This window comes from Myxine glutinosa, chromosome 3 (assembly GCF_964187855.1).
Source record: "Myxine glutinosa chromosome 3, kmMyxGlut1.1, whole genome shotgun sequence".
Taxonomy (NCBI): Eukaryota; Metazoa; Chordata; class Myxini; order Myxiniformes; family Myxinidae; genus Myxine; species Myxine glutinosa.
In genome coordinates, this window is record NC_136263.1 from 49,656,341 (window position 1) to 49,668,635 (window position 12,295).

A 12,295-nucleotide genomic window follows, 5' to 3' on the forward strand; every position below is an offset into this window, starting at 1 on the left:
TGGCTTAAGTTCCTAGGGTCTTGAGTTCAAGCCCCGGTCATGCCATTGAATTAACACCAGGTGAGTTGATTCAGCCTGTTCATCCTTCTGAGGTTGGCAAAATGAGTAACAGCTGACTGGTCCGGGGGCACAGCACCAGTGGCACAGCATCAGTGGCACAGCATTAGTGGCACGGCCATACCCCCAGAAAATGATGCAGCCAAGCAGTCACATGATGCATACAAATGAATAAACCACCACCATATTATTTAGATAGATATAATTATGACTGAACGATGCATAAGCTTTGATATCGACAACAAAAATGTTCTCACGACTTTGTAATGCGAGGCAACCTGCTTTTTGTGGAATAGTAGGGCAGCACTTTGATTTTGCTGGCATTATACTCGTATATTACCGGTTTGGCAACATAATAAACAAAATGGAGGAAAAAAAAGAGGCAAACACTGAAGGGGGAGGGATTCTAAAAAGGAAGAAAAGAAACTTCCTAGTTTTTCTTTGGAAAGGGAGGTGTAGTATCATAGCTGCTGTCAGTAGATACTTATTCAGTCAGTCAGTAGTAGTAGTCAGTAGTTAGTAGTGTGTATGTTCACTGAAAGGTAATGTGAAATAAATTTGGATTAACTATGCAAAAACATAAATAAATAAAAATTCTTTGTCTGAGTTGGCCCACACACTGGCATTGAGCAAAGACGAAGAGCATGGATGAGAGAAGGAGATGTCACACATTGGACTCTGTACCAAAACAAAGCTTCAAAATTACGGCTTGTGCCACCATTACAGACTGTGCCACCATTACAGACTGTACCACCATTACCGCTAATGCCATCATTATGGCTTGTGCCACCATTACAGCTTGGGCCACCATTACAGACTGTGCCACCATTACAGACTGTGCCACCATTACAGACTGTGCCACCATTATGGTGTGTGCCACCATTATGGACTGCGCCACCATTACAAACTGTGCCATCATTATGGTGTGTGCCACCATTACAGACTGTGCCACAATTACAGACTGTGCCACCATTACCGCTAATGCCATCATTATGGCTTGTGCCACCATTACAGCTTGGGCCACCATTACAGACTGTGCCACCATTACAGACTGTGCCACCATTATGGTGTGTGCCACCATTATGGACTGCGCCACCATTACAGACTGTGCCACCATTACGGCTAGGGCCACCAATGCAGACTGTGCCACAATTACAGGCTGTACCACCATTATGGCTTGTGCCACCATTATGGCTTGTGCCACCATGACAGACTGTGCCACCATTATGGACTGCGCCACCATTACAGACTGTGCCACCATTACGGCTAGGGCCACCAATGCAGACTGTGCCACAATTACAGGCTGTGCCACCATGATGGCTTGTACCACCATGACAGACTGTGCCACCATTATGGCTTGTGCCACTATTACGGACTGCGCCACCATTACAGACTGTGCCACAATTATGGCTAAGGCCACCAATGCAGACTGTGCCACAATTACAGGCTGTTCCACCATTACGGCTTGTGCCACCATTACAGACTGTGCCACCATTGTGGCTTGTGCCACCATTACAGACTGTGCCAACATTATGGCTTATGCCACCATGAGGGAGTGTGCCACTATTATGGCTTGTGCCACCATTACAGCTTGGGCCAACATTACAGACTGTGCCACAATTACAGGCTGTGCCACCATTACGGCTTGTGCCACAATTACAGACTCTGCCACCATTATGGCTTGTGCCACCATTATGGAGTGTGCCACCATTACAGACTGTGCCACCATTACATTCTGTGCCACCATTGCATTCTGTGCCACCATGACAGACTGTGCGACCATTATGGAGTGTGCCACCATTACATGCTGTGCCACCATTACAGACTGTGCCACCATTACATTCTGCGCCACCATTACATTCTGTGCCACCATTACATTCTGTGCCACCATGACAGACTGTGCGACCATTATGGAGTGTGCCACCATTACATGCTGTGCCACCATTACAGCTTGTGCCACCATTACATGCTGTGCCACCATTACAGACTGTGCCACCATTACATTCTGTGCCACCATTGCATTCTGTGCCCCCATGACAGACTGTGCGACCATTATGGAGTGTGCCACCATTACATGCTGTGCCACCATTACAGACTGTGCCACCATTACATTCTGTGCCACCATTACATTCTGTGCCACCATGGCAGACTGTGCGACCATTACGGCTTGTGCCACCATTATGGAGTGTGCCACCATTACATGCTGTCCCACCATTACAGACTGTGCCACCATTACATTCTGTGCCACCATTACATTCTGTGCCACCATTACAGACTGTGCCACCATTACAGACTGTGCCACCATTACGGCTTGTGCCGCCATTACAGACTGTGCCACCATTACGGACTGTGCCACGACCACTATGGGCAAGGTAGCATAATATTACAGATTTGGCACAACCACTGCAAGCTATAGTTGTGGGTATAACCACACGTCCGCACTCCGTGCAAGGGTTCACGTGTGCCACAGACCAAGCCCTGGCAACACCTGTCGTTATTTACCACACTATAAAGAGACTTGTTCATACAAGATAACTTAAATACACAACTTAATAAGTCAGCAATTACATTGTGACATGAAATACAGCCAACCTGTATTATATTTACCTTTGCACGTTCAAACACAAATAAAACAGACCCAATGGAAAGAACACCTGATCAAAATACCTGCGTGTAAAGCATTTCAAACCCAGACCACAATCTAAAATTCCACACCTGCAAACGACACCTTGAAACTCTCCATAGGAATTCCAACAAAACTGTTAAGCTACACCTTCACGAGCCCAGAGCTTACCTGACACCATTGTATTGTTTATCTTTTATCGTTGGAATTATCTTTGGCATGGGGACCAGGCTTGGTATTGTATCCAGTAAAACAAACTAATCGTATATCTCTTATGTTCGAAAATACGGCAAATCTTACCTTGCTTTGGTCAAGCAGCGATGGTGTTTGCGACGGTTTCGACAGATCAGCCAAAACCTGGACCGAGACTTACACCGTAAACAGAGAGCGAATGGCGGGTAAATCGTTAACTATACTCAGGCTGTTCTTCTCGAACTGGATTGTTTTCGCTGTGGCATCGCCGCGAACAGAGCCGAGAGAGGCAGAGCGCTTAATGACGTCACTGTATGGGGGCGGTGACACATTACAGGTGTGGATATATTGTCATTTGAGGGCTCGCAGAATGTGCTGGAGGTAATGCAAGCTATCTAGCCTCGGTGCGAATCCCGACCCAGCTATAAACTGTCATTCCGGTGTTTCACGGGCAGGGTGGTTCATCGATGTGGGCGCCGTCGCTCGGATGGACGTTAAACTGGAGATCCCGTCTATCAGCATTCGATGGTGGACGTTATATATATATAACATACATATATATACATATATATATAACTGTAAGAAATAGTAGAAACTCCAAAGTACGAGCAGGGCGTCTCATTTGTATTGAATATATAATCGTTAGATTAAATAAGACGCGGACGTAGCTTCAGGACGTCGATCTTTAATTGTCGACAAGCTTTCGACCAACAAAGGTCTTCTTCTGAGTCAGCCCCAATTTCAACGGAAGTGCTTGACTCAGAAGTGACTCAGAAGAAGACCTTTGTTGGTCGAAAGCTTGTCGACAATTAAAGATCGACGTCCTGAAGCTACGTCCGCGTCTTATTTAATCTAACGATATATATATATATATATATATATATATATATATATATATATATATATATATATATATATATATATATATATATATATATATATATATATATATATATATATATGTTGGAACCCATCTGTGGATCGGTCCCATCGGCCGATGGGTCTGACCCATCTGTGGATGCACGAGAAATGACAATGCAGACCCATCGGCCGATGGGTCTGCGCCATCTGCGGATGTGTTGTTCACCTTGAAGGAATGTGTTGACAGAATGGTGCTCTTCAATCAGGTACACAGTCATTGGAATTACATGTGGTAGGAATTTAACAGAGATGATTTTTAAATGTTTTATTTAACTTTTATTTTTAAAATTTAAATTTTATTTTTTTATTTAATTTAAATTTTATTTTATTTAATTTAATATAAAGGAATTTAACATTCCCCTCCGCCATTATCAGAAGAACACCTAATGTATTGTATGAATGTTGAGTATGTTATGTAAAGCTTTACTAAAACTGCCATGTATCTGTTAATTACAAAATGTATTGACAAAATGTATAAATAGATGGGTAGAAATAGATAATAAAACATTTAAAAATCATCTCTGTTAAATTCCTACCACATGTAATTCCAATGACTGTGTACCTGATTGAAGAGCACCATTCTGTCAACACATTCCTTCAAGGTGAACAACACATCCGCAGATGGCGCAGACCCATCGGCCGATGGGTCTGCATTGTCATTTCTCGTGCATCCACAGATGGGTCAGACCCATCGGCCGATGGGACCGATCCACAGATGGGTTCCAACATATATATATATATATATATATATATATATATATATATATATATATATATATAGATATATAGATATATATACAGTATATATATATATATATATATATATATATACATATATATATATATATATATATATATATATATATATATATATATATATATATATATATACACACACACACATACATATATATATATATATATATATATATATATACACACACACACATACATATATATATATATATATATATATATATATATATATATATATATATATATATATACGTATATATATATCGTGTAGCGGTTGCCGCTGAGCATACACAATCGCCTTACACCTGCCGAAGCCGCAACCAGGGAGCGATCACTGTACCGGGCTCGCCCAGACCGCCCAGAGACGCTCAGTCTCGCCTTTCCCGGGCATGTCCAGACTTGCCTTTCCCGGGCTCGCCCAGACCGCCCGGAGACGCTCAGTCTCGCCTTTCCCGGGCATGTCCAGACTTGCCTTTCCCGGGCTCGCCCAGACCGCCCGGAGACGCTCAGTCTCGCCTTTCCCGGGCATGTCCAGACTTGCCTTTCCCGGGCTCGCCCAGGCCGCCCGGGCACGCCCAGTCTCGCCGTGTTTGATTGCATATATATATTGCTGCCCGATAAACGGGCTTTTCAGAGTACCCGAGTTTGGTTTTGCTCAAAAAAGAAACTCGGACGAATTCCCGTCTTTTGTCTCGTCAATCCTTTCAACTCGGGTAGGAGCACAGCTCCTTCATTGCTGACCCCCGACATGGACACGGCAGTTGCTCTTAAACTGCCTACCTTCTGGGAGGCTCACGCGGTGGTTTGGTTCACCCAGGCGGACTCCCAGTTTGCCCTGCGAGGCATTACCGCCGACGACACCCGCTTCCACAATGTGGTAGCGGCACTCGGCTCAGCCACTGCGGCCCGCGCCCTGGGCCTCCTCCAGCACCCGCCAGCCGCTGACAAGTATGGCGCGATCAAGACGCTCCTCCTCGACGCATTCACCCTCTCACCGGCAGAACGCGCACGACGCCTGCTCGACCTGCCCGAGCTCGGCGACACGTGCCCGTCCGAGCGAATGGACTACATGCTCTCGCTGCTCGGTGAGCACTCCCCGGATTTTCATTTCCGAGAGCTGTTCCTCCGCCAGCTGCCTAGCCAGGTACGCTTCGCCCTGGCAGGCACGCAGATCACGGATCCCCGCGCCCTCGCCAGGGAAGCCGACAAGATCTCCTCGGCAGGCCAGCACATCGGGGCGGCTACCTGGAGCCCGCCGCCGTCCGAGGCGATGCCCATGGCACCCAAGCGCCCGGTGCGGGTGGAGGCCGAACTGCCGGTGCAACTGGCGGCCGCCACGCTGCACCGACCGCTTCCAACATGACGGCCGGGGCCTCCACCTGACCAAGCATGGTGTTATTACCACACCAGGTTCGGACACATGGCTCGGACATGCTGACCCCCGTGCACTTTCGGCAAGTCGGGAAACGGCCGGGCCGGTGTTCATTACCAGCCATGAGCACCGGCCACTCGGGCAACTTGCTTTTCATCAAGGACAAAGCGTCCGGGCGGCGTTTCCTTTGTGACACCGGAGCCCAACTGAGCATCATACCCGCCTCCGAGCAGGACAGGCAGACCGCCGTTTGCGGCCCCTCCTTGGTCGCTGCCAACGGATCGGCCATCCGCACCTTCGGCCCGTGCAACGTCACCCTCTGCTTCGGCAACCAGCGCTTTAATTGGACCTTTGTGACGGCGAGCGTGCCCATGGCTTTGCTAGGCGCTGACTTCCTCTGCGCACACGGGCTGCTGGTCGACGTCAAACGGCGTCGCCTTGTCAACGCCGAGACTTTCAGCTCCCTGGCATGCACGATGAGCAGCTCCGCGCCGACCGAACTAGCATGCGCCCTCCCGGCGGCGAACGAGTTCGCTCGCCTGCTCGCAGAGTTCCCGGCCCTCACGCGGCCGACGTTTTCGGCCGTCACAGTGAGACATGGTATCGAGCACCACATACCAACTACGGGCCCGCCGGTCTATGCCAGAGCCCGCCGCCTCGACCCAGCCAAGATCGCCGTGGCAAAAGCCAAGTTCGACGCATTGGAGCACCTCGGTATCGTGCAGCACTCCGATAGAGTGTGGGCCTCACCACTGCACATCGTGCCGAAGCCGGGGGGCGGCTGGCGCCCATGTAGTGACTACCGCCGCCTCAAGGATGTTACCACCCCCGACAGATATCCGGTCCCGCACATCCAGGACTTTTCCACCCGTTTGGCGGGGCGGGTCATTTTCTCGAAAGTTGACCTAATACGGGGATACCACCAGGTACCTGTCAGGCCGGCCGACGTCCCCAAAACGGCCGTCATCACGCCGTTCGGCCTGTTCGAATTCCTGAGAATGCCGTTTGGCCTCAAGAACGCGGCCCAGGCTTTCCAATGCTTGATGGACGGCGTGCTGCGCAACCTGTCGTTCCTCTTCATCTACCTGGACGACATCCTCGTCGCCAGCACGTCCCTGGCCGAGCACCTCCTCCACCTCCGAACACTGTTCGGGCACCTCAGCGAGCATGGCTTAATCATCAACACGGCCAAATGCCACTTCGGCACGACGGCCGTTGACCTTTTGGGCCACCACATCACCAGAAACGGGGCCGTGCCGCTGCCAACCAAGGTCAAGGCCATCACCGAGTTCCCGCGTCCCCGCCCCATCAAGGCCCTGCAGGAGTTCCTCGGCATGGTGAATTTCTACCACCGTTTCGTGCCCCGCGCTGCTCAGCTCATGCGGCCCCTTTATGAAGCCCTCCGGGGCAAGCCGGCCAAGCATGATGTCGTCTGGTCCGCAGCCATGGACGCGGCATTCACAGGCGCAAAGCTGGCCCTCGCCGATGCAACGCTGCTGGCTCACCCGGTGCTCGACGCTCCTATCGCCCTCATTACGGACGCCTCCGACTACACGGTGGGCGCCGTACACGAACAATGGGTGAACGGGGTTTGGCAGCCACTCGCTTTTTTTAGCCGGCAACTCCGGCCGAACGAGCTAAAATATAGCACAATTGACCGCGAGCTCCTCGGTCTATACCTGGCCGTTCGCCATATCCGCCACCTCCTGGAGGGCCGCCCATTGATGACTTTCGTCGGCCACAAGCCATTGGTTTACGCGATGGCCAAAGTCACGGAGCAGTGGTCGGCCCACCAGCAGCGCCACCTCTCCGCCGTGTCGGAGTTTACCACGGACATCCGACACGTCGCCGGAAAAGACAACGCCGTGGCCGACTGTCTTTCTCGGGCCAGCGCGAACGCGGTCCACCTCGGCGTGGACTTCACGCTTATGGCGGCCGACCAGACCACCGACACCACGGTGCAAGCCCTCCGGGCGGCGGACATGGGACTCTGCCTGGCCGATGTCCCCTTCGCGGACACTGTCCTGCTCTGCGACGTCTCCCAAGGCCAGCCTCGCCCCGTCGTGCCCGTTACCTGGCAGCGCCGCGTTTTCGCCTCCCTCCACGGCCTTTCCCACCCAGGACGGAAAGCTTCCCAGAAGCTGGTGTCGGCGCGTTTCGTCTGGCACGGACTTCGACGGGACGTCCACGATTAGGCCAACGCCTGCACGGCCTGCCAGCGGGCCAAGGTCCACCGCCACACCCAGGCCCCCCTGGCACCTTTCACCATGCCCGAACGGCGTTTCGACCACGTCAACGTGGACCTGGTGGGCCCCCTTCCCCCATCACGAGGTTTCATACACCTGCTCACCATGGTGGACAGGACCACCAGGTGGCCGGAGGCCGTTCCCCTAGTTTCCACCACCACCGCCGACGTGGCGCAGGCTTTCATCGCCACCTGGGTCGCCCGCTTCGGCGCACCAGCGGACATCTCTTCGGACCGCGGTCCGCAGTTCACCTCCGAGCTGTGGGGTGCGGTCGCCCGCAACCTGGGGGTCAAGCTCCACCATACCACGGCCTACCACCCCCAGGCCAATGGGTTGTGTGAGCGTTTTCACCGCTCCATGAAGGCCGCGCTCATGGCCGGACTTCAGGACGGCGGTTGGGCCGACCGGCTGCCGTGGGTCCTTTTGGGCCTCCGCACGGCCCCCAAGGAGGACCTCCAGGCGTCCACCGCCGAGCTCGTCTAAGGCCAGCCGCTACGCGTCCCGGGCGAGTTCGTGCCCGACGCTACCAGTCCCTGGTCCACAGCTCGCCAGCGCTCGGACCTCCAGGAGGCCGCCCGACGGTTTGCCCCTGTGCCAACGTCCCGCCACGGTGGCCCCCAGTCCTACGTCCCCCCCGCGCTTCGCACAGCGGAGTATGTTTTTGTGCATCATGACGCACACCGGGGGCCACTCCGGCCACCGTACGACGGACCCTTCCGGGTCCTGCGACGGGACGACAAGTCTTTCGTCATCGACGTCGGCGGCAGGTCGGACCGGATTTCGGTGGACCGCCTCAAGCCGGCGCACGTGGACGTCGACCAACCACCACGGTTGGCCCTTCCTCAGCAGTGAGGCCGCCCCCCATCCACGGTTCCCCCCGCTCGACCACCCACCACCACACCGGACCCCCCACCCACGACCCTCCAGGAGTCGCTTCGGCCGGGTCATCAGGACCCCCCTTAAATTGACCCTGCCGGTGCAAGTCGATTCTGGGGGGGCGCGTGTAGTGGTTGCCGCTGAGCATACACAATCGCCTTACACCTGCCGAAGACGCAACCAGGGAGCGATCACTGTACCGGGCTCGCCCAGAACCGCCCGGAGACGCTCAGTCTCACCTTTCCCGTGCATGTCCAGACTTGCCTTTCCCGGGCTCGCCCAGACCGCCCGGAGATGCTCAGTCTCGCCTTTCCCGGGCATGTCCAGACTTGCCTTTCCCGGGCTCGCCCAGGCCGCCCGGGCACGCCCAGTCTCGCTGTGTTTGATTGCATATATATATTGCTGCCCGATAAACGGGCTTTTCAGAGTACCCGAGTTTGGTTTTGCTCAATAAAGAAACTCGGACGAATTCCCGTCTTTTGTCGCGTCAATCCTTTCAACTCGCGTAGGCGCACGGCTCCTTCAATATATATATATATATATATATATATATATATATATATATATATATATATATATATATATATATATATATATAAATAAATATATATATATATATATGTATATATTTATTTATTTATATATATATATATATATATATATATATATATATATATATATATATATATATATATATATATATATATATATATTGTTACGGATCCAAACGTCGGCCTCGGATCCCTTCTCGAGGGGGGATTAGTTCCCTCGTTTGTGACTGACCGACGTGAGTCCTGAATCTGCACAAGCTCCCTCCAGAGGCAGGTGAGCAGCTTCGTTCGCGACCGCGGATAAGATGTTAATTTTGCCGAGCGGATGGCAGCCGCGGCACGAACCGTTAACAGAAACTAGACCCAATTCTCAAAAGTTGGCCAAAATCGCGCCACAGGTTGTCAATGAGGGAAAAGACAACAACGACGGATGTAGAGGAAAGAAAGGCAAAGGGTAAGAAATACAAATATGATTTATTTACTATTTACACAATTGAAAGCAACCAAGGAGTAGGAAAAGCTAATAAAATAAAAACAGAAGAAGAAGAAGCGGACACAGTGAAAATGCTAGCTTATCTATTACAGTCTTAATTAACCCAGGGACAGCACAAACAAAGACAGACTCACACGGGGAATTGCAGAGTGGATTGGCTGGAAGGAGGAATGGGAAGGCCCAGGCCACTTTAGGCGTCGAGGTCCGGCTCCAGGAGTCGACTCGCGTTCTTGGCGGGAAAACTTGGTGTCCAGCAGCGCGTATCGTTCACCGCGAGCGGATGGGCGCTTCGTGCTGGACTCCGGGCTCCTCAGCTCCACTTCAGCGCCACTTCACGCCACACTCAACGTCCTCCCCCTACGCGACTCAGAAACTCTCCAGCGCAACTCTCCTTCTTCAGCCACTCTTGAACCCTCTCACTCAACTCTTAGAACTCCTTTCTTGACGCATGCGCACGCGTTTTATAGCGCGCCTCGACCTCTCTCCGCGAGCTCTCTGGGCACGCCTACCGGGTCGCTTACTGCCGTGCCGGTTGGCTCGCACGGCCTCCTTTGGCTCCGCCCTTGATGACGAGGGGCGGCCAACGCCCTGGATTCGGCGGCTCCTCCCCCTTCTTCTCCGAGCCCACCTCGTGGCTAATGGAGTCGCGGTGAAAACCGCCAAGCAGCGGCGGCGAAAACCACAAGCCCAAAGAACAGCGTAATGCAGCAAACCGCGCAGAGGAATTTGTTAATGCAGCTGACAAAAGGGGGATCCCATGGAGGTTCTGGGGAAATTGAAAGGGGATACTACCTTTGTTTGAATTCGATGCAATGCAGTGTTAACTAGTTGGAAACAGAGCCTTAACCTAATACACAGAATAAGGAAATAACTACCAACAAGGAGGAAATCTATGATTTGGCTACGTGATGGTATATGACCTAACTAAGGGACGCCCTTTTGACCTTTATACACAACAACTGGAGGAAGGAGGGTGACATTTTACCACAATATAAAAAACACAATTCTCATATCCACAACAATATATATATATATATATATATATATATATATATATATATATTGTTACGGATCGCGGTTTAGATGTTATGATGGGCCGAGCGGATGGTCCAACCGCGACCGTTACAGGATCCCCAATTGGCCCGACTCCCCCAACGTTGACCAGATCGCACCACAGATATTCAATCGGGAAACCTCTAAAGCGACCGAAAGAGAAGGAAGAGAGAAGAAGACAGAGTACGGAGGAAGAACAGATTTATTATACACACACAAGCAATGGATGGAAGAAGCAGTCACACAGTGAATCGTTAACTTATACTATTCAATTTACTTAACCCCAGGACAACATTCATAGTGGGGCGGCTTAGCCCAAATATTCAAAAGAATTGTGCATTTTGTGATACAAGCACCAAATTTGGCACACTAGTAGACTATCATATTATGAAAATATCTGGATATTGGGCCATCTCAGATTCAGAGATTTGATTTTTGCAAGATTTGCAGATTTTGCAAGCTGAGATTGCAACGCCAGGGACGGCCGACTCCTTCCTACGAGCTGCCCACGTCACCCGCACAAGAAGAGCTCATCAAATCACTGCAGCGGCACTGCACATCCTGCAACACCGTGCGTATGAACGCCACTGTATGACATATGCTGATGATGCAGAAGGCCTGCCTGAGTTCGAAGACTGGTGTCACCAGAGAGGAGAAGACATTCCCAACTTTCAGTACTGGGCAACTGTGCTGGAACTAGAGATGTTGGTATTGGTCTACGTGCGTTCTCTGCGGCAGGCTTCATTCACGACGTACCTTGATGCCCTGACGGAACTGGTCCCATGGTTCCATGCCTTAGACCACACACACTATGCCAGGTGGGTCCCTGTTCACCTGAGGGACACGGTTGCACTCCCAATGAAGCACCCAGATGTAGCCAGAGAATTCAGGGCTGGCAACTTCACTGTACAGAAGACGAAGAAGGTGTTCTCTTCGATCCCAATCGAATCGAAATCTTGCAAAAATCAAATCTCTGAATCTGAGATGGCCCAATATCCAGATCTTTTCATAATATGATAGTCTACTAGTGTACCAAATTTGGTGCTTGTATCACAAAATGCACAACAGGTTTGCTATGCTGCTACACTATCAAGACAGACGACGTTCACACTTACACGGGGGAAATTGCAGGCAGGGATGGCGGAGGTGGGTTGC

The 12,295-nt window shown here is 51.2% G+C and overlaps 2 protein-coding genes across 7 annotated transcripts in view; both read right to left on the minus strand.

Annotated features, from left to right (window-relative positions):
* Positions 1 to 3,188, minus strand: part of LOC137423594 (E3 ubiquitin ligase TRAF3IP2) — a 52,140-nt gene extending 48,952 nt beyond the window's left edge. For 2 of the 6 annotated variants that reach the window (XR_013622823.1, XM_068110911.2), the window contains exon 1: positions 2,981 to 3,188. The gene's annotated coding sequence lies outside the window, so the exon portion shown is untranslated. The remainder of the gene's footprint in view (positions 1 to 2,980) is intronic. The other 4 variants (XM_068110913.2, XM_068110912.2, XR_013622824.1 and 1 more) reach the window with 3 other exon arrangements.
* Positions 1 to 12,295, minus strand: part of SNX14 (sorting nexin 14) — a 776,643-nt gene that overhangs the window by 351,864 nt on the left and 412,484 nt on the right. The gene's annotated exons all lie outside the window — the stretch shown is intronic.